Consider the following 24,896-nt stretch of genomic DNA (forward strand, 5'->3'; position numbering starts at 1 on the left):
CTCTCTCTAAAAAAAAAAAAAAAAATCAATAAATAAAAAAATAAAAAAAAATGAAACCAGAGTATGTTGTTACTTCTGTATAGAAACCTCTGTTTTTTTTTCATCTTTCTTTCTTTCCCTTTCTTTCTTTCTTTCTTTCTTTCTTTCTTTCTTTCTTTCTTTCTTTCTTTCTTTCTTTCTTCTTTCTTTTTCTTTCTTCCTCTCTCCCTTCTTTTTCTTCCTTTAAATCAGCAGTGACTTCTTTTTATACACCAGAGTCAATTCTATTTGTGGATACTCTTGCCTTATTAAAAAGTTCTTTCTTGATTAAATTATTTCTCACCCAGAGCTTTTATCCAATTGATTATGTTTTTTACCTCTTGGGGCCAGGGTATAATTCTAATGCATCTTCAACATGACAGCCTTTCTACACCATCCATGAATGTTATTCTGTTCTCAGTCTCTGGGCAATCTTCCATAATGGCAGTTTTGAATCCTTTCTTGTGTTTTTAGGCTCTACTTTGTCTCTCCCCAACATAAAGAGGGGAGCCTAGATCTGAAGCTAAGTTCCAGTTGTAAGAAAGGAGAAGCTGTTTTCCCTCTACCTATCTTATAGATATGGGCAGGAGGCTCTGCAAAGTATAATGACAAAACATAGAGAGTAACAAGTGAAAAACAAACAGAAGTTTGTTAATATGTGCATCCTGCATACACATGGGCATGCTCAGTAATGAGTAACTCAGAGGAGTGGTTAGAACTCAGGCTTATATAGCATCTTAACAGAAGAACAATAAAGTTTTAGAGAAGTAACAAGACAGAAGAAAATAACATTGAGTTTCTAATGTGGCATATAGTAGAAAAGAAAATATGCAGGAAAACTAATGGTACATGAGAGGTAATTTTAGAAAAGTTATTTAGATTCCTTGGATGCTGCTGTCTGGGTTGATAAGGGTCTCAAATTGTCTCTGGTGATTAACTTCTGTCTTTCCTGGTAAAGTGGGGATGAGGGACACGTTTACAGATTTATGTGCTGCTTTTAGGCAAACAGGAAGAGGACAGGGAGTTTTTCTTATACCTTCTTCTTTTCAATTGCTTTAGCTTAGAATAATCCTTGTGCCAAACTGTCATATCCTGCTACCCATCACAGTTGTAATATCACCAGTCTAGATTGCAGCAGTATTATCAGCCCTCATGTACTACGCGTTATATGCCTATTATTGCCACAGTTTTAAGGCTGATAATGTGCATGGTAACAGAAGTGATTTTTGACTGATAGCAAGGGAAAATAGTGGAGGAGAAAGAGAGTAGGAAATTAGTTTGTCATTTTAAAAGCAGAAACTATCACAACAATGTTTGTGAAATGTTTATTATTGATTCCTAGTTGTCATGCAGCACAATACCAGCTGATGTTAGAACCTGAAGGGCTGCCAAACAAATAAGAGATTTGTCAGATTACATTTGCCATGCATTGAATTTGAAGACTGCAGTTAACTCCAGATAAGTGGCCCAGTCTTCGTAGTGCAGAGCTCATTGTATTAGCAGCAGATAAACCCTGAAGGCTCAGTGATTTAACAGAATAAAAGTTTATTTATTGTCTCTTTATATCCAATGTGCAGCTTCTATATAGGTAGCTTTCTCCTAATCAAAGATTCAGGAATCCAGCTGCCTCCTCTGCCATTGTCGACAGGCTGTTCCTGAGATAGTCCTGGGCTTGAGAGGCTGGAATAAGGGAGTCGATTCCATCCCAAATGTCCAGAGGGAGAAAAAACAGGTATGGTCATTCATGGTTACCCTTTGGGCCAGGTGAGAGCAAAGGGTATCACTGCTGCCTAAAAACTATTGGCTAGCCTGTTCAGGTGGTGGCACAGTGGATAGAGTGTTGACCAAGAACACTGAGGATTCAGGTTCAAATCCTTGAGGTCATCGACTTAAGCACAGGCTCATCCAGCTTGAGCAGGGGGTCGCTGGCTTGAGTGTGGGATCATAGACATGACCTCATGGTTGCTGGCTTGGGCCCAAAGGTCATGGTCACTGGCTTGAATCCAAGGTTGCTGGCTTGAACAAGAGGTCACTACTAGCTCAGCGGCCCCTGACCTTGGTCAAGGCAGGTATGAGAAAGAAATCAATGAACAACTAAGGTGCCACAACTATGAGTAAATGTTTCTCATCTCTCTCCCTTCTTGTCTTTCTGTCCCTATCTGTCTGTCTGTCTGTTTCCTTCACTAAAAATTAAAAAATAAAATAAAATAAATAAAAGGTATTGGCTAGAATTCGATCACTAGGGCAACCTAATAACTGGAAGGCTGGAAAATATAGCTAGATATGTACCTAAGAAGAATTTATTTTGAAGAGATTCCAAGATGGCAACGGAGTAGGCAGATGGTCCAACTGCTACCTCCTAGGACCAAATTGGATTACAACTCAAATTAAGAACAATCATTGTGAAAAACCAACTTTGGGCTAAATGAAGAGGACTTTATAACCAAGAAGCACAGAAGAAGCCACACCAAGTCTGGTAGGAAGTGCAGCAATGTGGAAAGGGCTGTTCCGCTCCCAGGAGCAAGCATCAGCCTGGAGGGACTCTAATGGGGGGGTGAGTTGCCCTGAGAAGTGTGGGTCTGCAGCCCAAGGCCTAGAGCCCCAGAGCCTAGAAGAGGCAACCAGACAGCATTTAGCTGTGAAAAGAGCTGGGTTTCGTCCACGAGAAAGAGACATGCCTCTCAGACATGGATTCCATTTTAAAAGGCCCGTGCAGAAAACCTTGTTCACAGCCACTTATCCAGGGCTTTGGGGTCAGGAGAGCAGAGAGGACTGGAGTTATATGAAGAAAGTGTAAAGTTGGAGGCACAGGACAGACATGGTGACAGTGACCAGAACACCTATGCTGAGTCATTCTCTAATACTGAGGTGAACATTTTCATGGGAGGGGCACTCCCTTTGTTCTGCACCAGCCAGGGGAAAGGCAACTGCCCAACCCCATAAATCTCTCCGAGCTCCAGCCAGGGGAAAGGGTCATTGACTCAGGTTTCTGGTGAGACCAGAGCTAGACCTCCCCCCTCCACTGCTAAGAAGTTATCCTGCCCTCAGGAGAGCCAGTGGGCAGGCCATACTTACGATTCTCAGAAGTCACGCCCACTGCACTCCTGTGGCTACACCTTATGGAGGTTTATATAAAAAAGTCTGGATAGAGTGATAACTGAGGCCAAGAAGCAGTCCACTCCCACTACCTGTCCTAACCCCTGGGTCCCTGCTGGGCCCAGCAAACAGCCAGCAGTAAGAGGCAGCAGAAAGAGGAATTCAAGAAATTCACACTTTTCTGAGGCTCACCTTGTTGGGGAAAAATAAAATTCAAGTTTCCAGTAGAGGCTGAGGGATTAGGCCCTGGAGTAGGGGCCACAATTCCTATACTGAGCTAGTGCCCAAGAGAAAAGACCCCTGAAGTAGGGGGTCCCACTAAAGTTGTATTCCCAACCTTGGCTGCCTTAACCCAATAAGCTTACAATCTGTGCATGGGTAGGTTAGGTGAGGCCAGTCGGGCCCACACTACAGTCTTTCAACAGAAGATTCTGGAAAGATGAGGCAGCTGCAAGAAAAGGTGGAAAAACTGAAAAGTGGAGGCAAATCTTTCAGAGCTTGCAGCTTTTACAGAGCTGCTGACAGCTCTAAGCAGGAGGAATCTGATTCTCATAGACAGGTTGACCTCTCACACACTACCCAGGCACCAAAATCACAAACACAAATAGCAAAAAGAGCAGTAGTTGCTGACAAGTAGCCTACAGCAAATTATAAAAAAACAGATGATGCCAACCCAAGAAGATCTAGAACCAACACAACTGATAGCTGGATGCAAACAATTTAAACCCTAGACTTAGCTAGCTATCCAAACAGCACACCTAAAGGAGGAGTCTATACACAGAAAAAATGGGAAGACAGAGAAATGCAATCCAAATGAATTAACAAAAGAAATCCCCCCCAAAAGAACTGAATGAGATAGAAGTAACCAAATTACCACAAGCAGAGTTTAAAATTATAATTGTTAGGATGCTCAAGGATCTTAGAGCAACAATGGATGGACATAATGAGCACCTAAATAAAGAGATAGCAAGAATCAAAAAGGACATTGAAATCATAAAAAAAGAATTATTAAGAAATGACAAATATCAGAAATGAAGACTACACTAGAAGGAATTAACAGTAGGCTAGATAAAGCAGAGGATCAAATTAGTGATTTAGAGGACAAAATAAACAAAAGCATGGAAGCAGAGCAGCAAAGAGACTCAAAAAGTCAGAGGAAACTAATTGTAAGAGAGCTCTGTGACAACATGAAGAGAAACAACATCTGCATCATAGGGGTTCCTGAAGAAGAGAAAGAACAAGAACAAGGGATAGAGAACCTTATTGAAGAAATCATACTGAAAACTTCCCTATATTGATGAATGAAAAAGTCATACAATCAGTGCCTGACCAGTCAGTGACGCAGTGGATAGAGCATCGGATTGGGATGCCGAAAAGTCACACAATCAAGAAGCACAGAGAGTCCCATTAAAGAGAAACTCAGGAGGCCTAACCAAGAGACATCATAATTAAAATACCAAAGTTAGGAGATAAAGAAAGAATACTAAAAGCTGCAAGAGCAAAGAAGTCAATTACCTACAGAGGAGCTCCCATAGGATGACATCCAACTTTTCAACAGAAATACTTGAGGCCAGAAGAGAATGGCAAGAAATATTCAAAGTAATGCAGACTAAGAGCCTACAACCAAGACTTCTTTATCCAGCAAGGTTTTCATTTAAAATTGAAGGAGAGCCTGACCTGTGGTGGCACAGTGGATAAAGCGTCAACCTGGAAACACTGAGGTTGCCGGTTCAAAATCCTGGCTTGCCTGGTCAAGGCACATATGGGAGTTGATGCTTCCTGCTCCTCCCCCCTTCTCTCTCTCTCTCTCTCTCTCTCTCTCTCCTCTCTATAATGAATAAATAAAATCTTTTAAAAAATCTTTAAAAAAATAAAATAAAATTTCCAGAAAATAAAAAAAAAACTAATGAAATTTATTACAACTAAACCAATGCTGCAAGAAATGTTAATAGGCCTGCTGTAAACAGAGTAAAGGGAAAAAAATCAAGAAAAGGAAGATTGTAGATTTAAAGAATAAAATGGCAATAAACAATTGCATATCAATAATAACCTTAAAAAAATAAAAAAATAATAACCTTAAGTGTAAATGGATTAAATGCTCCAATCAAAAGACATAGGGTAGCTGAATGGATAAGAAAACAAGATCCATACATATGCTGCCTACAAGAGACTCACCTAAGGACAAAAGATACACATAGACTGAGCATGAATGGATGGAAAAAAGTATTTTACACAGATGGAAAGTGGAAAAAAAAGCTAGGGTAGCAATATTTATATCTGACAAAATAGACTTTAAAACAAAGGCTATACAAAGAAATAAAGAAGGTCACTACATAATGATAAAGGGAGCAATCCAACAGGAAGATATAACCATTATAAATATCTATGCACCTAATATAGGAACACCTAAGTATATAAAGCAGAGTTTGATGGGCATAAAGGGCGAGATCAACAGCAATACTATAATAGTAGAGGATTTTAATGTCTCACTAACATCACTAGATAGATCCTCAAGAAATAAAATTAACAAAGAAACAGCAGACTTAAAGGATATACTAGATCAACTGGATTTAATAGATATCTTCAGAACCTTTCACCCTAAAGCAGCAGAATATACATCTTTTCAAGAGTTCATGGTACATTCTCTAGGATAGACCACATGTTAGGACAAAAAATGAGTCTCAATAAATTTAAGAAGATTGAAATTATAACAAGCATCTTCTCTGATCACAATGCCATAAAACTAGAAATCAACTGCAACAGAAAAACTGAAAAAAATTTAAACACTTGGAGTCTAAATAGCATGTTATTAAATCACAAACAGGTTAACAATGAGATCAAGAAAGAAATAAAAAAATTCCTAGAAATGAATGATAATGAGCATACAACAACTCAAAATTTATGGGACACAGTAAAAGCAGTACTCAGAGGGAAGTTCATAGTATTACAGGCATACCTTAGGAAGCTGGAAAAAGCTCAAATAAACAACTTAACCCTGCATCTAAGAAAACTAGAAAAAGAACAACAAGTAAAGCCCAGAGCTAGTAGAAGGAAGGAAATAGTAAAGATCAAAGCAAAAATAAATGACATAGAAGCTTAAAAAAAAGAATACAGAAGATCAATAAAACCAAGAGCTGGTTCTTTGAAAAGATAAACAAGGTTGATGAACTTTTAACCAGACTCACCGAGAAAAAAAGAGAAAGGACTCAAATAAATAAAGTTAGAAATGAGAGTGGAGAAATAACAACTGACACAACAGAAATACAAAATATTGTAAGAAAATACTATGAAGAACTGCATGCCAAAAAGTTAGACAACCTAGGTGAAATGGACAAATTCCTTGAAACATATAATCTTTCAAAAATCAACCTGGAAGAATCAGAAAACCTAAACAGACCGATAACAACAAATGAGATCAAAACAGTTATTAAAAAACTCCCAACAAACAAAAGTCTTTGGGCCCTGGCCGGTTGGCTCAGCGGTAGAGCATCGGCCTGGCGTGCGGGGGACCTGGGTTCGATTCCCGGCCAGGGCACATAGGAGAGGTGCCCATTTGCTTCTCCACCCCCACCCCCTTCCTTCCTCTCTGTCTCTCTCTTCCCCTCCCGCAGCCAAGGCTCCATTGGAGCAAAGATGGCCCGGGCGCTGGGGATGGCTCCTTGGCCTCTGCCCCAGGCACTAGAGTGGCTCTTGTCGTTGCAGGGTGATGCCCCGGAGGGGCAGAGCATCGCCCCCTGGTGGGCAGAGCGTCGCCCCTGGTGAGCGTGCCAGGTGGATCCCGGTCGGGCGCATGCGGGAGTCTGTCTGACTGTCTCTCCCCGTGTCCAGCTTCAGAAAAATACAAAAAAAAAAAAAAAAAAAAGTCTTTGGCATGATGGCTTCACAGGCAAATTTTACCAAATATTCATAGAAGAACTAACTCCTATCCTTCTCAAGCTATTTCAAAAAATTCAAGAGGAGGGAAGACTTCTAAGCTCCTTTTATGAGGTGAGCATAATTCTCATTCCAAAACCAGGCAAATACAACACAAAGAAAAAAAACTATAGGCTTATATACCTGATGAACATAGATGCTAAAATTCTCAACAAAGTATTAGCAAACCGGATCCAACAATACATGAAAAAAAAAATCATACATTATGATCAAGTGAGATTTATTCTGGGGAGGCAAGGCTGGTACAATATTTGCAAATGAATTATGTGATTCATCACATAAAAAAAAAGGAAGGAGAAAAACCACATGATAATATCAATAGATGCAGAAAAAGCATTTGATAAAATCCAGCACCCATTTATGATCAAAACTCTCAGCAAAGTAGGAATACAGGGAATATACCTCAACATGATAAAGGCCATCTTTGACAAATCCACAGCCAATATCATACTCAATGGGCAAAAATTAAAAGCAATCCCCTTAAGATCAGAAACAAGACAGAGGTGCCCCCTTTCACCACTCTTATTCAACATAGTCCTGGAAGTCCTAGCCACAGCAATCAGACAAGAAAAAGAAATAAAAGGCATTCAAATTGGAAAAAAAGAAGTAAAACTATCATTATTTGCTGATGACATGATACTGTACATAGAAAACCCTAAAGTCGCAGTAAAAAAACTACTGGACCTGATAAATGAATTCAGCAAGATGGCAGGATATAAAATTAATATTCAGAAATCAGAGCCTTTTTTTTTTAACAAATCTTTTTTTTTATTTTTTATTTTATTTATTCATTTTAGAGAGGAGAGAGAGAGACAGAGAGAGAGAGGAGAGAGAGACAGGGGGGAGGAGCTGGAAGCATCAACTCCCATATGTGCCCTGACCAGGCAAGCCCAGGGTTTCGAACTGGCAACCTCAGCATTTCCAGCTCGATGCTTTATCCACTGCGTCACCACAGTCCAGGCCAGAGGCATTTTTATGCACCAACAATGAACTGTCTGAGAGAGAAATTAAGAAAACAATCCCCTTCACTACTGCAACAACAAAAAAAATAAAGTACCTAGGAGTAAATTTAACCAAGGAGATTAAAGACTTGTACTCGGAAAATTATAAAACTTTGATAAAAAATATTAAGGAAGATACAAACAAGTGGAAGCATATACTTTGTTCATGGATAGGAAGAATAAACATCATTAGAATGTTTATATTACCCAAAGCAATCTATAAATTCAATGCAATTGCTATTAAAATACCAATGATATAGAAAAAATACTTCAAAAATTTATATGGAACCAAAAAAGAACAGGAATAGTCTCAGTAATCTTGAAAAAAAAGAATAAAATGGGTGGTATCACACTTCCTGATATCAAGTTATATTACAAGGCCATTGTACTCAAAACAGCTTGGTACTGGCGTAAGAACAGGCATATAGATCAATGGAACAGAACAGAGAACCCAGAAATAAACCCACAGTTCTATGGACAACTGATATTTGACAAAGGAGGTAAGAGCATACAATGAAGTAAAGACAGTCTCTTTAAAAAATGGTGTTGGGAAAATTGGATAGCTACCTGCAAAAAAATGAAACTAGAACACCAACTTACACCATTCACAAAAATAAACTCAAAATAGATAAAAGACTTAAATGTAAGTCGTGAAACCATAAGCATCTTAGAAGAAAACATAGGCAATAAGCTCTCCGACATCACTCGCAACAATATATTTGCTGATTTATCTCCACGAGCAAGGGAAATAAAGGACAGGATAAACAAATGGGACTATATCAAACTAAAAAGCTAAAGACAATATGAGCAAAATAAAAAGACAAACCACACAATGGGAGAACATATTCGACAACACGTCTAATAAAGCATTAATAACCAAAATTTATAAAGAATTTGTAAAACTCAACATCAGAAAGATAAATAATCCAATCAAAAATGGGCAAAAGAAATGAATAGACACTTCTCCAAAGAGGACATACAGATGGCCAATAGGCATATGAAAAATGTTCGCCTGACCTGTGGTGGCGCAGTGGATAAAGCATCGACCTGGAAATGCTGAGATCGCTGGTTTGAAACCCTGGGCTTGCCTGGTCAAGGCACATATGGGAGTTGATGCTTCCAGCTCCTCCTCTTTTTCTCTCTCTGTCTCTCCTCTCTTTCTCTCTCTCTGTCTCTCCCTCTCCTTTCTAAAATGAATAAATAAATAAATTTTAAAAAATATTCAACATCATGAATCATTAGAGAAATGCAAATTAAAACCACAATGAGATATCACCTCACACCTGTCAGAAAGGTGCTCATCAACAAAACAACACAGAATAAGTGCTGGTGAGGATGTGGAGAAAAGGGAACCCTCCTGCAGTGCTGGTGGGAATGCAGACTGGTGCAGCCACTGTGGAAAACAGTATGGAGAATCCTCAAAAAATTAAAAATGGAACTGCCTTTTGACCCAGCTATCCCACTTTTAGGAATATACCCCAAGAACACCAAATCACTGATTCAGAAGAAGAAATGCACCCCCATGTTTATGGCAGCATTGTTCACAATAGCCAAGATCTGGAAACAGCCCAAGTAAGTGTCCATCAGTGGATGAGTGGATTAAAAAGCAGTGGTACATATACACAATAAAATATTGTATGGCCTTGAAAAAGAAGGAAATCTTACCTTTTGCGACAACATGGATAGACCTGGAGACTATTATACTAAGTGAAATAATCCAGGCAGAAAAAGAAAAATATCATATGATCTCACTTATATGAGGAATCTAACGAACAATGTGAACTGAGGAACAGAATAGAGGCAGAGGCAAGATCAAAGGGACCAGAGGGAAAGTGGTCAGAGGGAAAGGGGATGAGAGGATGGGATCAGAGAAGGGAAAGAGATTGGTGAAATTATATACACACAACACAGCATTATAGAGAACAGGATAGCAAATCCTAGAGGGAAGGGGGGAAGGTATTGGGGGGAGGGGTTAAGAGAGGTATCTTGGGGAACACCGGGGTGGGAGAGAGGGAGATATATTCAGTGGGACACTTGAATCTATGTAAACACAATAAATTAAAATCAATTAAAAAATTTAAAAAAAAGAATTTATTTCTTGTCTTTTAACAATCCAATGTGAGGTTCAGTATGGTTGGAATATAACATCTTAATATTTATGTGAAAATTATTTCAATTTCATAAGCCTCTGAAAAGGTTTCAGGGGTCTTTAAAGATCTCTGGAGAATACTTTGACACGACTGTCCAGGACATCAGATGACCCTTAGGTGGGCTGATTTCACAACATTACAGTATGACATTAAAAGGACATGCAGTAATTTTTTGCCTTCCTAAACATTTCATATTCAGGGTCAAAGTGCCCTTGATCAGTTTTCCACCTTCTCCAGGCTCAATCAATTTGAAGAGACCCATGTTAGTGTTGATTGTCTTAGTGTTATGCTTATGTCTATGACTTATGACCTCTTTCTGTTCAGTTCAGACAACCTATGACCCTCCCCAGGCCAGATCTCAACAGCTTGTCCCTGTGTCCACCTGGCACAGTGTTCACCTCTTTCTTGAAAATGATTAATGGAAGAATAACTACCTTTGAGTCTAACTCCCAATCAGAAGTAAACACTATCATACCCCTAGACCTATATCTCTTCTCCTGGGCTTTCCTGACAGGCACTGCCCTCCCATTGAGCGCAGACAAACCGGGCTAGTCAGTCCCTCACCGCTGAGCCACCAGGGCACCACATGTCCCAGCAGCCCTGGCCCTCTCTGCTGCTCATGCGCATGTGGCTCAGGCACACCTGTGCTGCCTCCAGCCCCCCAACTCCTTCAGGTGGGGGTAAGGATGGGGCAGACCTTATAGCTCCTGCACTGTTACCGGCACTTCCAGAACTCCCTCCTCCTCCTCTTCCTCAGTGCTCTTTCTTCAGGGGTGTGTCTAGGGCAGGGGCACACTCCTGGCAGAAACCTGTTCTGCCTGTTTGTGCTTCCTCTCAAGTCTCTCTGGTCTCACTAGAGATGGTGACTTTTGAACCCTGAAGTCAGAAATTGGTTTCCTTTCCATAGATCTAATCCACCCACCACCTGGGGCAAAAGGCAGCCTCATACCTCAGCGTGCTAGAGGAGGAAAACAAAGCCCTGTGGTGGTGTGTCCAGGTGTCAGTCTGCTGGGTACTGACATGGGTAAATGGGTTCAGTGGCTTGAGGGCAACAATTTGGCTTAGAATCACTTTTGAGAGAGAGGGGGGATTTATTCCAAAAGTGCAGCTTCAAAGTGGGCATTTTGGGTTGTTTGTATCAGCCTATTGTAGCTCAAGGGGGCTGGGGATGGAGTGTTTGGAGAAAACAAGGGAGGAAGTAAGCAGTAATTCTGAAAATGCCCTGTGTGGGGAGATGAGAAGAGCTAAGTGTCGCCTGGGCCATTTTTATCTGGAAAATTCTTCTCTTCAGTCCCAGGTCTTGCCTCAGCTCCCCAGTTTGATAAAACCCAAGCCAGCCTTCTTCCTCCAGTCCTCTCCTCCTGGTGTTCTTCCTTAATCTTGATGGGGCATGGCTGCTGAGTAGAGGAAGCCCAGTCAGCAGGAAATGCTGAGAGCCTGTCCATATACACCCATCGGGTCTCAGGCGCCAGCCTGGAAGATGTGCTGGTTCACTGATGATCTCCAAATTTCTGATCACTCATCAACACCTGCTCCCCAACAAAGACTCCCCTGGACCAAACTTTAGTCAGGCTCCTTCAATGCTGTAAGGCCAAGAACTGCCGCCATCATGGCCATTCACTGCAGGTTCCCGTTAGATTCGAGCAGACAGTAAAGAAACAGTGGAGCCAAATAATGGTGGGCCATTCCTTTATTCAAGACTCATACTGGCCGATGAGCAACACATGCAGGGAAAGACACTTCCTTCTTCATTCAGAGCTCACAAAACTGATACATTATCCAGTTCCACAACCAGGAGAATCTTCTTCGGTTTCTCCTAGAATCAAAGGCCCCACCAGTTTCAGTGGAGCTCACAAAGTACCTCAGCTCTGGCTCCCCATCTGCTTCTCCTCTCTCTAGTCTACACAAACTCTGCAAAAACATGGCTGCTTACTCTACAAAGTGGCTTCTTTCTCTTTCCCTGACATTTTGGCTTCTTGATCCTTCTCCTTCCTCTCCTTTCTTTTTAAAATTTTTCTGGCTCAAAAACCTCTCCTCCAGCAATCATTAGCAAGACAATGACCCTTCCCACGCAGAAAGGTAATTAGCAATTTCACAGATCACATACCTGACGCTGCCCAGCATCATTTTTAACAATAAAAGAGAGCAAACTCAAAAATCACAAATTTTACAGACTTATTTACCCAACAAATGCTCTTCTCAACTAGGCTTTGACTTTTGGGCTTCCATCTTTGTCTCTGCATTGTCCAATTTTAGCAAGAATCCTGCTTAGTCAGTTTAATAAAAACCCCACCCTTTACATCTGATCATTTCAATATCTGATCAGCTTTTTCACCCTCCATTATCCCCCCAGAGCACTGGTTGGCAAACTGTGGCTCACAAGCTACATGTGACTCTTTGGCCTCCTGAGTGTGGCTCTTCTACAAAATACCACGTGCGGCACTACCTCGATAAGGAATGTACCTACCTATATAGTTTAAGTTTAAAAAATTTGGCTCTCAAAGAAGTTTCAATTGTTACACTGTTGATACTTGGTTCTGTTGACTAATGAGTTTGCCAACCACAGCCCAGAGGATGTCTGAGCATCCTGTCCTGCCCTCAGTAAGAATCGTGACATATTTCACTTAGCATAATACTCTCTATGTCAGTGGTCCCAACCTTTTTTGAGCTACGGATTGGTTTAATGTCAGAAAATATTTTCATGGACCGGCCTTTAGGGTGGGACGGATAAATGTATCACGTGATCGAGACAAGCGTCAAGAGTGAGTCTTAGACAAATGTAACAGAGGGAATCTGGTCATTTTAAAAAAATAAAACATCGGGCCCTGGCCGGTTGGCTCAGTGGTAGAGCGTCGGCCTGGCGTGCGGGGGACCCGGGTTCGATTCCCGGCCAGGGCACATAGGAGAAGTGCCCATTTGCCTCTCCACCCCCACCCCCCTCCTTCCTCTCTGTCTCTCTCTTCCCCTCCCGCAGCCAAGGCTCCATTGGAGCAAAGATGGCCCGGGCGCTGGGGATGGCTCCTTGGCCTCTGCCCCAGGCGCTGGAGTGGCTCTGGTCATGGCAGGGCGATGCCCCAGAGGGGCAGAGCATCGCCCCCTGGTGGGCAGAGCGTCGCCCTTGGTGGGCGTGCCAGGTGGATCCCGGTCGGGCGCATGCGGGAGTCTGTCTGACTGTCTCTCCCCATTTCCAGCTTCAGGTTTTAAGAAAAGAATAAAAAAATAAAAAATAAAACATCGTTCAGACTTAAATATAAATAAAACAGAAATAATGTAAGTTATTTATTCTTTCTCTGAGGACCGGTATCAAATGGCCCACTGACTGGTACTGGTCCGTGGCCCAGGGATTGGGGACCACTGCTCTATGTCCATCCATGTTGTCACAAACGGCAAGATATTATTCTTTTTTATGGCTGAGTATCAGTCCATTGTATATTTGTACCACATCTTCTTTATCCATTCATCCACTGATGGATACTAAGGTTGTTTCCATATCTTGGCTATTGTAAAAAAATGCTGCAGTGAACAAAGGGTGCATATATCTTTTTTATTAGTGTTTTGGATTTGTTTGAATAAATACCTAGAAGTGGAATTGCTAGGTCATATGTTAGTTCTATTTTTAATACCACTAAGTGAAATAACTCAGACAAAGACAAGTATTGTATGATTTCACTTATATATAGAATCTAAAAATATAAGACAAATAAATAAAACAGAAACAAACTCATTGAAACAGTGAATAAACTGATGATTTTCAGATGGGAGGGGGGGATAGAGGAATCGTGGAAAAAGTAAAGGGATTAAGGTGGGGAAATTGCCAGTTATAATAATAGCCATAGGAATATAAAGAACAGCATAGGGATTATAGTCAATAGTATTATAATCATTATATGGTGCCAGATGGGTACAAGAGTTATGAAATAATCACTTCCCAATATATAAATGCATCTATATACCATATATCGGTATATAAATATCTAATCACTATGTTTTACACCTGAAATAATATAATATTGTATGCCAACTATAATTGAAATTTCTTTTTTATTTCTAAAGAACCTGATAGGTCAGTTTAGCCAGAACTCTGCTTTACCCCTGATGTTTCCTCACAGTGATTTCCATCCACTGACTCCACCATCACCCTGAGCCTTGACTATCAATTCCCACTTTACCTTGTTGAATTCAGAGCTGAGCCCAAGCTCTCGCTTCCTCTGCAGAAGCCCCCTGCAGTGGTCCCCACACCTATCGTGATAGTCCCCTGAATGAAGTTTGTCTTAGCATGCTTAAAAAAGTGTCATGAATAATTCTTCATTTAAGAGTTAGAGTAATGTTTTCTGTTTAACATCTTATACCTAAGAGCTCACATGCAAGACCGCTGAAGCCCTCCCAGGGAATATGCAGAAGAGCTCAAAGTAGGTCCTCTCTGAGGAAGCGAGCTAATGGTGCACACATTCCTGAGTCTCAGGTGCTTTGGTTGTGCCCAGCAAGAGAACCTCGGCCTGTATACCAAAAGACCACCAGCACTGCCTCCCCAGCTCCTGGACCAGGAGGAACACAGTCACCAGAGAGAGGGCCAACCTTGCGGGGAGGCTGAGAGCAGAGGCAGATTAAGGTCAGTTGAGGCCCCAGGTGCAGAAGAAAATATTGGGCCCCTTGTCATTAGAAAAAAGTGTAAAGTTGGGGGTTTGAGGGCCCTTCAGAAGTTGGGGCCCAGGGCACATGCCTGGTGCGCATGCCATTAAATCCACCTCTGGCTGGGAGGTCACAGATGTTGAAGAGAGACTTATGTCAAAACAGGTGCAGAGTCGACCCTGTGGACATGACTGCTGTGTGGCCCCCCAGAAGGGAAATTCAAAGAGCAGAACCAGGGTTCCTACTAGCATGCCACAAACACTGGCATGCCACTGCCCTTCACAGCTGGGCCACCAAATGCAGATTTGGTTCTGGTATGACAGAGGATATGTTCTGGAACAGCAACTACACATCAGAAAGAGTGCTGAGCTGAGCAGGCACCGGGATGTGGAGTAGAGTTGAGTACAATTTGCTGCAAAAGGAGGCAGAGGGCCAGGTGGTGGTAGAGACAGTTCTTCTGCCTACAAATAGAGCATGTGGCCTCCTGAGGAGAAGGCTCCAGTCAGGATAGTAAACAGCTGTACTTAAATAGTGACCCAAAGTTAAAGGACACCAGAGGACCAGAGGAGGGACAATAGATACAATTGAATTTCTTTATATGGACCAATACAAGTCCTAGTATTTTAAAAGTGCAAGGATGCAGACTTGGGCATCCCAGAAATGAGAACAATGGGATGATACAGAGTTTAGCATGGGCCCTGCACCAAATGAAATGCACCTTCATGAAGCACTCCATATTTGGGGTACTTTTGTATATGACAGAAGAATTTCTATTAAATACATAATATTTCTCAGTTTTCCCAACACAGACAGCAGTGTGGTTAAAAAAAAGACGAAGTAAATGAAGATGCTAGTGGTGGTAATCCCCAGTTGTGAGAATATAAATCATGCTCTTGTGCTTGTTCTGTCTATATTTATAAATTTTATAAAAATAAAGTGAAAAGGTATAAAAATAATTCTAAGAAGCTTAAAAAATAGGTTGTAACTCCTAGATTATCATAGGTGCAATCTTACCTAATCCTTCCAACATCTCTATAGGACACAGATTACTTTTTCCATTTTCAGATGGAAAACTGAGGCTCATGCTGTTAAATAACTTTCTCGGGATCACACAGTTAATACATGAGTGAGTCTGAACTTGAACCCAGGTCTTTTGACTCTAGATTCCAATTCCATTCAAGGTCTTAATTACGGTTACTACTGTTGAGTTACAAATTACCTCAAAACTTAGCCCCTTAAAACAAATGTACTGTGGCCCTGGCCAGTTGGCTCAGTAGTAGAGCATTGGCCAGGTGTGTGGAAGTCCCAGGTTCAATTCCTGGCCAGGGCACACAGGAGAAGCACCCATCTGCTTCTCCACCCCTCCCCCTCTCCTTTCTCTCTCTCTCTTTTCCCCTCCCCCAGCCAAGGCTCCATTGGAGCAAAGTTAGCCTGGGCACTGAGGATGGCTCCATGGCCTCCGCCTCAGGCGCTAGAATGGCTCTGGTTGCAATGGAGCAACACCCTGGATGGGCCAAGCACCACCCCCTAGTGGGCTTGCCTGGTGGATCCCGGTTGGGTGCATGCGGGAGTCTGTCTCTCTCCCTGCTTCTCACTTAAGAAAAAATACAAAAAAAAAAGAATGTATTGTTTCACTTAGGCTTTTGTGGGTCAAAAATTTAGGAAAGACCTGGCTGGGCTGTTCTCACTGGGGTTGTCTCCTGTGGCTACAGTCAGATGTTAGCAGGAGCTATAATATCTGAAAGCTCAGTTGGGCTGAACATCTAAAATAGCTTATTCCCATGATTAGTAGCTGATGTTGGCTGAATAGGCTGTCAATGAGAGAACCCACGCACGGTCTCTCCAGTAGAGACAACTCAGGAGAGTTAGATGTCAGACCTTGTATCCAGCTTTCCTCAGAACAAACTTCTGATCTGGCCTCAGAAGTTACGCTGGACCACTCCTATGCATTCTATTGGTGGCAAGTGAATCATTAGACAGACTAGATTCAAATGGTGAGCTAGGCTCCACCCCTTGATGGAAGTGTGGCAATATCACATTGTAAAGGAGCCTGTAGGGTGAGGGAGATTGTTTCAGCCAACTCTGGAAAATAAAAATTGCCTCAGTCATTTAAACCAGTGATTTTCAACCTTTTTTGAGCCGTGGCACATTTTTTACATTTACAAAATCCTGGGGCACATCACCTACCAAAATGACACAAAATGACACTCTAACAGAGTACATATTATACATATAGTTAATAATATAGTTTCTTACTGTATTTATACTCACTTAGTGTGAAACCTGGCCCTGTTTTGATGAACACAAAAGGCAGGATATCCTGGCAGGAATGGTAGAAAGACACACACGAAGCTCTTCCTCAACAGTTCTCAGTCTCTCTCTGTTTTTAGTTTTTATCGCAGTCAAGCTTGAGAAGCTCAGCTCACATAGATATGTGGTTGAAAACGGGAGCAATGTCAAAATAGCTTTGTTGGCCAGAATGGGGAACTCCTTGGCAACAGATAACCAAAAACTGTCCAAAGAAAGATCAGCAAACTTTAGCTTTAAAGTTAGATAACATTGTGATGCATTGTGATGCATTGTATATCACCCTCTGTGGGGGCCTCTTTTAAAAAGAAAAAGGTCAGGAATCTGTACATTATCAGGCTCAAGTAGGCGGTCGTACCAACATCTACCTCCCAGAACCAAAGTGGATTACAAACTAATTTTATGAACTATCATCTGGAAAAACCAACTTTGGACTAAACTAAGAGAACTCTTCAACCAAGGAACACTGAAGAAGCCACACAGAGACTGGTAGAAAAAGCGGAAACAGGGAAACGCAGAGAGGGCTGCCCAGCTCCCCAGAGCGAACGGCAGCAGGGAGAGACTCACGTGGCGGGAAGTGAGTTTAGCAGAGGGGGAAGGGTCCTGAGCACCCGGAACAAAGCCCGAGCCTGCAGCCCCAGAGCCTAGAAGAGGCGTAAGGACAGTATTTAGCTGGAAACAAGTCAGGATACTGTTTGTGAGAAAGAGTCTGATTTCTCAGACCCAGGATCCTTCTTAAAGGGACAACGCAGAACATCTCTCTCATAACCACCCACCTGGGGCTCCTGGAGATGGGGGGAGAGAGGAGAGGACCAGAGTAACAGGAAGAGAGTGTAATCTAGGAGGCACAGGGAGAAGCATTTGGGGAGATAGCCACCCTAACCCCTGGAATGAGTCACTCCCCAAAGCTGAAGTGAATATTTCCCCCGGAAACAGCAATACCAGCAAAAGGAAGCAGGAGAGCAGCCAAACAAGCTCCCACACGGCATTCAGAGCAGAGTCGCATAGAAGGAGGGAGCTTTTGGGTCTATAGTAGTGAGTCTTAGGGTCTGAGCTGCAATGCCCCCACCCACGTGGCTGAGGGCGCACCGGAGGGTGGGCGGCAGTGGGAGACAAAAGTGCGGTTCTGCTGGCAGGGGCAGAAGCCAGCTGGCCACCACTGGGCTCAGGTGTGAGCTCAATCTTGCCCGGCTGGGAAGAAGGGGGTGTGCAAAAGCAGTCAAGCTCAGCTGCCGGCAGCCTGTAATCCAGCCTGCGGGAAAAGGGTGGGAACCCCGGAAAGGGTGGAGACCAGCCCCTGAGCAAGGGCAGAGGAGCACAACCTTGCCCCGCCTGTGCAACCCAGGCTTGCGGTCTGACTAGGTAGCCAGCTCCTCCTGCGGGGGTGGAGCCAAAAGCCCAGAAGAGGCGGAGTTCCACTACTGAGCTGAGCTTGGGAACGCAGTCCTGCCCGTCGGTAGAGCCAAGGCTAGCAGCCGTTCCTCAAGTGGGCTCCTCCTGCAAGGGCAGGGCGAAAGCCCGGAAACAGGCGGAGACCTGCAGCTGAGCAAAGGTGCTCGCCAGTGCACTCAGGACCGAGCATAACGTCATACACGGGGGCTGGGCAAAGGTCAAGGCCACCAACGCTTGTGCACCCAAGCACGTGAGCACAGCCACTCCCGTGAAGAGAAAATGCAGAGGCAGAGAAATACAACACAAATAAACCAAGAGAAATCCCCAGAAAAGGACCTAAGTGAATCAAATATAACCAAATTACCAGATGCAGAGTTTAAAATAACAATTGTTAGGATGCTCAAAGATATCAGAACAACCATAGATGGCCATTACGAAAACCTAAATAAAGAGATAACAAATATAAAAAAGGACATTGAAATAATAAAAAAGAATCAGTCAGAAATGACAAATACAATATCTGAAATAAAGAATACAATGGAAGGAATTAAAAGCAGGATGGATGAAGCAGAGAATCGAATCAGTGAGTTAGAGGACACAATAAATAAAGGCACGGAAGCGGAGCAGAAAAAAGAAAAGAGACTCAAAAAGTCTGAGGAAACTCTAAGAGAGCTCTGTGACAACATGAAGAGAAATAACATCTGCATCATAGGGGTTCCTGAAGAAGAAGAGAAAGAACAAGGGATAGAGACTTTGTTCAAACATATTATAGCGGAAAACTTCCCCCAATTAAGGCAGGAAAACATTACACATGTTCAGGAAGCACAGAGAACTCCATTAAGGAGAAACCCAAAGAAACCAACACCAAGACACATCATAATTAAAATACCAAAGCTAAATGATAAAGAGAAAATATTAAAAGCTGCTAGAGAAAAAAAGACTATCACCTACAAAGGAGCCCCCATAAGGATGACTTCTGACTTCTCAACAGAAACACTTGAGGCCAGAAGGGAATGGCAAGAAATATTTAAAGTAATGCAGAACAAGAACCTACAACCAAGACTACTTTATCCAGCAAGGCTATCATTTAAAATTAAAGGAGAAATAAAAAGCTTTACAGACAAAAAAAAACCTCAAGGAATTCACTGCAACCAAACCAAGGCTGCAAGAAATGCTAAGGGACCTGTTGTAAACAGATCAAAGAAAAAAAAGAATATAGCAAAAGAGGGATAAAGTTTCAAAGAAAAAAATGGCAATAAACAATTACATATCAGTAATAACCTTAAATGTTAATGGATTAAATGATCCGATCAAGAGACATAGGGTAGCTGCATGGATAAGAAAACAGGACCCATACATAGGCTGTCTACAAGAGACACACCTTAAATCAAAAGATGCACACAGACTGAAGATAAAAGGATGGAAAAAAATATTTTACGCAAATGGAAATGAAAAAAAAGCTGGGGCAGCAATACTTATATCAGACAAAATGGACTTTAAAACAAAGACCATAGTTAGAGATAAAGAAGGTCACTACATAATGATAAAGGGAGCAACCCAAAAGGAAGACATAACCATTATAAATATCTACGCACCTAATATAGGAGCACCTAAATATATAAAGCAGACGTTGATGGACTTAAAGGGCGAGATCAACAGCAATACTATAATAGTAGGGGATTTCAATACCCCATTAACATCACTAGATAGATCCTCAAGAAAGAAAATCAACAAAGAAACAGCAGACTTAAAGGACATATTAGATCAACTTGATTTAATAGATATCTTCAGAACTTTTCACCCTAAAACAGCAGAATATACATTCTTTTCAAGTGCTCATGGTACATTCTCTAGAATAGACCACATGTTAGGGCACAAAAGCGGTTTCAACAAATTTAAGAAGATTGAAATCATATCAAGCACTTTCTCTGATCACAATGGCATTAAACTAGAAATCAACCACAATAGAAAAACTGAAAAACATTCAAACACTTGGAAACTAAATAGCATGTTATTAAATAATGAATGGGTTAACATTGAGATCAAAGAAGAAATTTAAAAATTCCTAGAAACAAACAATAATGAGCATACATCAACTCAAAATTTATGGGACACAGCAAAAGCAGTCCTGAGACGGAAGTTTATAGCATTACATGCATACCTCAAGAAGCTAGAAAAAGCTCAAATAAACAACTTAACCCTGCATCTAAAAGAACTAGAAAAAGAACAGCAAGTAAAGCCCAGAGCTAGTAGAAGGAAGGAAATAATAAAGATCAGAGCAGAAATAAATGACACAGAGGCTAAAGAAACAATACAGAGGATCAATGAAAGCAGGAGCTGGTTCTTTGAAAAGGTAAACAAGATCGATGAACCTTTAACAAGACTCACCAAGAAAAAAAGAGAGAGGACTCAAATAAATAAAATTAGAAACGAGAGTGGAGAAATAACAACTGACACAACAGAAATACAAAATATTGTAAGAAAATACTATGAAGAACTGTACGCCAAAAAACTAGAAAACCTAGATAAAATGGACAAATTCCTTGAATCATATAATCTTCCAAAAATCAATCTGGAAGAATCAGAAAACCTAAACAGATCAATTACAACAAATGAGATTCAAACAGCTATCAAAAAACTTCCAAAAAAGAAAAGTCCTGGGCCTGATGACTTCACAAGTGCATTCTACCAAATATTCAAAGAAGAACTAATTCCTATCCTTCTCAAGCTATTTCAAAAAATTCAAGAGGAAGGAAGACTTCCAAACTCCTTTTATGAGGCGAGCATAATTCTTATTCCAAAACCAGGCAAAGACAACACAAAAAAAGAAAATTATAGGCCAATATCCCTGATGAACTTAGATGCAAAAATCCTCAACAAAATATTAGCAAACCGAATCCAGCAATATATGAAAAAAATCATACACCATGATCAAGTGGGATTTATATTTATTCTGGGGAGGCAAGGCCGGTACAATATTCACAAATCAATCAATGTGATTCATCACATAAACAAAAGAAAGGAGAAAAACCACATAATAATTTCAATAGATGCAGAAAAAGCATTTGATAAAGTCCAGCACCCATTCATGATCAAAACTCTCAGCAAAGTGGGAATACAGGGAACATACCTCAACATGATAAAGGCCATCTATGACAAACCCACAGCCAACATCATACTCAATGGGCAAAAATGAAAAGCAATCCCCTTAAGATCAGGAACAAGGCAGGGGTGCCCCCTTTCACCACTCTTATTTAACATAGGTCTGGAAGTCCTAGCCACAGCAATCAGAAAAGAAAAAGAAATAAAAGGCATCCAAATTGGAAAAGAAGAAGTAAAACTATCATTATTTGCAGGTGATATGATATTGTATATAGAAAACCCTAAAGTCTCAGTCAAAAAACTACTAGACCTGATCAAAGAATTTGGCAAGGTGGCAGGATATAAAATCAATACTCAGAAATCAGAGGCATTTTTATACACTAATAATGAACTGTCAGAAAGAGAAATCAAGGAATCAATCCCCTTTACCATTGCAACCAAAAAAATAAAGTACCTAAGAATAAATCTAACCAAGGAGATTAAAGACTTGTATTCGGGAAGTTATAAAACATTGATAAAAGAAATCAGGGAAGATACGAATAAGTGGAGGCATATACCATGCTCATGGTTAGGAAGAATAAACATCATTAAAATGTCTATATTACCCAAAGCAATTTATAAATTCAATGCAATACCAATTAAAATACCAATGACTTACTTCAAATATATAGAACACATATTCCAAAAATTTATATGGATCCAAAAGAGAACACGAATAGCCTCAGCAATCTTGAAAAGGAAGAATAAAGCGGGAGGTATCACACTTCTGGATATCAAGTTATATTATAAGGCCATTGTACTCAAAACAGCATGGTACTGGCATAAGAACAGGCACATAGATCAATGGAACAGAACAGAGAACCGAGAAATAAACCCACAGCTCTATGGACAACTGATATTTGACAAAGGAGGTAAGGAAATACAATGGAGTAAAGACAGCCTCTTCAACAAATGGTGTTGGGAAAATTGGACAGCTACCTGCAAAAAAATGAAACTAGACCACCAACTTACACCACTCACAAAAATCAACTCAAAATGGATAAAAGACTTAAATGTAAGCTGTAAAACCATAAGCATCTTAGAAGAAAACATAGGCAGTAAGCTCTCTGACATCTCTCACAGCAATATATTTGCTGATTTATCTCCACAGGCAAGTGAAATAAAAGACAGGATAAACAAATGGGACTTTATCAAACTAAAAAGCTTCTGCACAGCTAAAGACAATAAGAACAGAATAAAAAGACAAACTACACAATGGGAGAATATATTTGACATTGCGTCTGATAAGGGGTTAATAACCAAAATTTATAAAGAACTTGTAAAACTTAATACCAGGAAGACAAACAATCCAATCCAAAAATGGGCAAAAGAAATGAATAGACACTTCTCAAAAGAGGACACACAGATGGCCAATAGGCATATGAAAAAATGTTCAACATCACTAATGATTAGAGAAATGCAAATTAAAACCACAAGGAGATATCACCTCACACCAGTCAGAATGGCGCTCATCAATGAAACCACAGAATAAGTGCTGGCGAGGATGTGGAAAAAATGGAACCCTCCTGCACTGCTCGTGGGAATGCAGACTGGTGCAGCCACTGTGGAAAACAGTATGGAGATTCCTCAGGAAATTAAAAATAGAACTGCCTTTTGACCCAGCTATACCACTGTTAGGAATATACCCCAAGAACACCATAGCACTGTTTGAAAAGAAGAAATGCACCCCCATGTTTATGTCAGCATTGTTCACAATAGTAAAGATCTGGAAACAGCCCAAGTGTCCATCAGAGGAGAGTGGATTAAAAAGCTCTGGTATATATATACTATGGAATACTACTCAGCCATAAGAAATGATGACATAGGATCTTTTACAACAACATGGATGGGCCTTGATAACATTATACTGAGCAAAAGAAGTAAATCAGAAAAAACTAAGAACTATATGATTCCATACATAGGTGGGACATAAAGATGAGACTCAGAGACATGGACAACAGTGTTGGGGGTACAGGGTGGGGGGAGGGGAGAGAGGGGGTTGGGGGAGCGGAGGGGCACAAAGAGCATGGCTTTTCAGCATTTGCCATATTCCCCCTTTAATCTATAGACAGACAGCAAATATTTACTTATGGTGTTTCCACTATAAAGACTGCTGTCTTAGGGACAAATGCTGATGAACTATTTCAGCAGTTCCTCCTTCTTCAAAGACTTATATGTCAACATAGAGCTCCATGTTTCATAGGACATACTCAAGCTCACTCCGGGTCCCTGGAACTTTAACACAAGGGAATGCCCTTTTGTTGTTGTTGTATTTTTTCTTTTATTTATTTATTTTTTGTATTTTTCTGAGGATGGAAATGGGGAGGCAGTCAGGCAGACTCCCGCATGCGCCTGACCGGGATCCACCTGGCATGCTTACCAGGGGGTAATGCTCTGCCCATATGAGGTGTAGCTCTGTTACAACCAGAGCCATTCTAGCGACTGGGGTGGAGGCCATGGGGCCATCCTTAGTGCCCGGGGTGGCTTTGCTCCGGTGGATGCTTGGCTGCGGGAGGGCAAGTGAGAGACGAAGAGGAGGGAGAGGAGGGAGAGGAGGGAGAGGAGGGAGAGGGGGAGGGGTGGAGAGGTAGATGGGCGCTTCTCCTGTGTGCTCTGGCTGGGAATCGAACCTGGGAATCCTGCACACCAGGCCAATGACCCCTACGGGTCTACCATATCATGCTTTTTACTTAAAAAAAAAAAAATTTACATTTCTTTTGAAGGCTGATGAACAGGAGACACCAAATCTTTTTCGCCTGCAAACTACTACCTTCTTTATTAGATCCAGCTAATAACACTGTTTTGTCTTTTTCCAAATAGCTCCAGATATATGGAAAAGATTTATATAGGCAGATGGGGACCGTCAAACTCCTCAGCGAGATCTTCTGAGCATGGCTTGTAAGATACCTAGAGGCAGAAAAAGCCCACTAGAGATCAGGGGAAATACCAGCTTTTAGGATACAACCTTAAAGGCTCCAACGCCCCAAAGGGGTCTCATAGGATGCCATCTAGGTCCTGCTTCAATAGTGGAAAGGAAGGTCATTGAGCTAAAGCCTGCCAGGCTTACATGCCGCTGCTGTGAGCGAGGCTTCCCCCTCGCTCCTCTAAGGGAGGGTTCAGTCTCTTCCAGCCCTGCTCCAGCCACCTATGACCTAACCTTGCCCAGAAAGCTGGGGTTTGCCACTGAAGGCTGAAGGTGCCCAGGGCCGTCGGCCCCATCTATGACACT

This window comes from Saccopteryx leptura, chromosome 3, assembly GCF_036850995.1.
Source record: "Saccopteryx leptura isolate mSacLep1 chromosome 3, mSacLep1_pri_phased_curated, whole genome shotgun sequence".
Lineage (NCBI taxonomy): Eukaryota > Metazoa > Chordata > Mammalia > Chiroptera > Emballonuridae > Saccopteryx > Saccopteryx leptura.